We start from the raw sequence: 3,452 nt of genomic DNA on the forward strand, positions 1-3,452 counted from the left end.
ATACTTAAAACCAAGCAAAGGGTGGAGTTCCGTCTTTGAAAACTAAACCGGCATTTTGGACAACACATTCTTGGCAATGGAACCTGGACAACATTTATCAAACATGGCAGGGAAAGCTGTCACTCTGCATTATAAAAAGGACAGCCAGACATCAACCCTTACAGAAATGAAATAAGACAGAAAACTTTTAACAAATTGTTTAAACTCTTTTCTTAAAGAGACTTCCTCCACTGCCAGAGATCTTGAATAGCCTCCTGGTCAGTTATCTGGAAGCCATTATTCACATAATTGATGAACTTGGATTCTACTTTGAGAAGGGAACCACCTTTTTCTATACTTGCTTGCATTTTTACTTTAACGTCTTCTACAGAACTAGGTCCTTGTGGTGTTTTAGGAGTTTTTTCCTGTTTTTTGAAGGATTCTTATCCTTTTGATCTTGGTGTTGATGGTTTTGAGTCTTTTCCATTCTGGTTTGACTTTTGTGCACTTTTGGCTAGAGTATCTCATATAGATTTCTTCACTGGCACTTTTTCTTCTGTTTCCTCATCATCAAAATCGTCATCTTCATCATCATCATCATCTTCATCAGCAGCAAGTTTTACGTGTTTCTGTGGAATCTTGCTACCACCTCCCAGGGCAGATTGCTTTCCAGATATACTTAGGAGTTTCACATCCTCCTCCTCTTCATCTCCTGACTCTGCCTCTTCCTCCACAGCTACTAAGTGCTGTCCACTAATATGTACTGGTCCTGAGCCACACTTCAACCATAAGACGACTGGTGGTGGTATTTCAAAGCCCCCAAGGGAAACCACTGGCTGTACAGACATTTTCAAAGTTGCCAGTGTTACTTTAATTGGACTGCCTTTGTAATTCATTACCTCTGCTTCAACAATGTGCAATTCATCCTTTGCACCAGCCTCTAAACGGACTGTTTTTAAAGATAATGATGAAAATGAGCACAAGTTATCTACCTTAAAGTGATCATCTGTGTTGGCCTTTAGTTCACAACTGAAAAGATAGTTCTGGGGCCTCAGGGGGCTCGTGTCCATGTCCGTCGAATCTTCCATGAGGTGGTGGCATGTACTTAGGTGGGAGAGAAGGCGGATGGAGATAAATGACTACTGCTCAAGAGAATGGCCGCTCAGGACAGAATCACACCAGGGGTCCTTCTATGTTAAAGAGCAGGTAAGCTCCCACTGTGTCGCACAATCTTGCCAACCAGAGATCTGGCAAAAAGCCCCTAATGGTGCGACTTTGTCACAGATATAATTAGAATGAATACCTCAAAAAGCCTTTCGAGTGACCTTCCTAGCTTCCCCCAACCAAAAGCAAGTGTGCTGTCAAAAAACTGGGCTCTTAGGGTGAGAAACCAGCTTTTGGATAATTCCACGTACGCTGGCCTGTGTACTCTGAGCATTCCTGACCTTCATCTCCAGAAAGTGTTGTTATTTTTGACCATCTTGATTAATCCTGTGACCTGATGGAGCTTCCAGGCTCATTTAAGTTCGCTGTGTGAAGCTGGCTTAACGAGAGATCCCAGAGTTTTACCTCTCCCGCTAAGAAGCCCCACTGCTTAGTTAGAAACAGGTGGGGTCTGAAAAGTTCCTGCTGTACGGCCAGGTTATGTGTTTAAAGTCTCCTGTGATGAGGATGCCATCAAATATTCCCATGTGAGACTGACCAAAGTGGTGATTTGAATGCTTTATTTCTATGCCATTCTGCGAAGTAAGAATAGAAATCTCATTATTTATACAAGTTATATTCTTACTTTTACATACTGAAGACTTGGGCTAAAGTATTATATTTTAATGTCAGAAAAAGTCAACAAGAACTTATCAACCTCTCATTCATGAAAAAAAAATACTAGAAAATGTCTGTCCTCATTGAGGAATAATCTGTTGTATAGTTAAAGTCAATTTGAATTTAGGGAGAAGTATGAAATTGCCCAAACACACAGCACACACATACACACACATCCCACCATCAACACACATAAAACCTCGCAACATTTCTCTTACTCTTTGATGTCTGTATGCCAGACGAATGTTCCTCAGATGCTTCCATATGTCCCAAAATATGTGCCTTCCTTATTTCATTATGGCAGGTTAATAGATATGGCAGGTTAAATTAATTATGACTTAAAACTTTCCACAGTTTTGAGTTTCCAGTTTTTTATTCCACAGGAAGAAAAATACAACTTTCAAGTACAATACTTCTAACAATATGACTGATTTTTTTTTTCTTGAAAAAAATAACTGTCAAAACATGACATGTCAGATTCAGCTTCCTTCCACCAACATATCACAATCTGTTTTGATGGAAAAGGGATATATTTTAATTATTTGTTTTTAATCTGACTCCAGACTTGACATATGGCACCTCATTAAGTTCTCTCTACATATTCTGGTAAAAACAAAAACAAGCTGTACAAAGTTATTCAACTTCTGGCATAAAAGTTATTTTTAAGAACTTCTATTGCTTCTTAGGAGGTTAAACAATTCCAAAAAAAATATCCTTTAAGAGCCTGGAGTGACATCCATTTTGAGAGGCTTGCCGGGAATCAATCACAGCAGACATTAGCTGCAGGCTAACTGTGCTCCTTGAGTGGCGGGTGTGCAGAGATAGGTGCTGACGGCCTCTCCATGAGCTTGTTCCTCCCTGAAATGCACAGATATTGCCCACACTGGGAAAAAAAAAGCAGATATTATCTTCAAACTATGGATATTTTCAAACTGTGGATAAAGTCCTTTATGCCTCAACTCTGCCTCCGAAAAGGAAGATAACAGACCATTCATTTTTGTTCAGCTTTATGCAACGCACTTTATGAATGTCTCCTCTCACATAGCACAAAGAAACAATTCTGATAAGTATTTTTTTCTGTTGGAGACCAATCTAACAGAACTATCAATTAACCAGAACTTCTTATTTTGTCTTGCATTCTACATTAAAAAATAACTTTAAAAAATCCTCTCATTCAAAATTTTGTTGAAAATGTTTTAAAAATCCTTTCAAATAACAACAAATAGGGACATTCAGAGGACATGCTGATGCCAATACAGTTTCAATCTACTAATTTAGATTATAATTATCTATGCACTTGAAAATGATCAATAATGTTTAGAAACCTTTCTATTTATTTACATTTATACAATAAATAGTACAAACTTTTTTACTGAGCTTAAGAATTTTAAAAACTAGGAAGATGAGACACAGTCCCTGTTCCGAAGCAGTTCATCGTGCTAAAGAGAAGAATGTTGTTGACCACAAAAAAAAGGGAATGAAAACTGAGATATTAGCCAGAGTCTTCTGTAACAAAGTTTGGATATAAGACCATTTAGGGATGAAGCTCATGAGGACATGTCACCAGGGTTTCTAAGGCAGTCACTCTAATAGAGACAAAGTCCTGCTCTGTGTTCTGTCTCGTCCTCAGAAGCTGATGGGACATGGGCTCC

General features: G+C 38.6%; 1 pseudogene; it reads right to left on the reverse strand.

The window, feature by feature from the left end:
- Window positions 1-212: 212 nt before the first annotated feature.
- On the reverse strand, window positions 213-1,067 carry LOC100595454 (annotated as a pseudogene).
- Between the last annotated feature and the right edge of the window lie 2,385 nt (window positions 1,068-3,452).

Source organism: Nomascus leucogenys, chromosome 19 (genome assembly GCF_006542625.1).
Source record: "Nomascus leucogenys isolate Asia chromosome 19, Asia_NLE_v1, whole genome shotgun sequence".
Lineage (NCBI taxonomy): Eukaryota > Metazoa > Chordata > Mammalia > Primates > Hylobatidae > Nomascus > Nomascus leucogenys.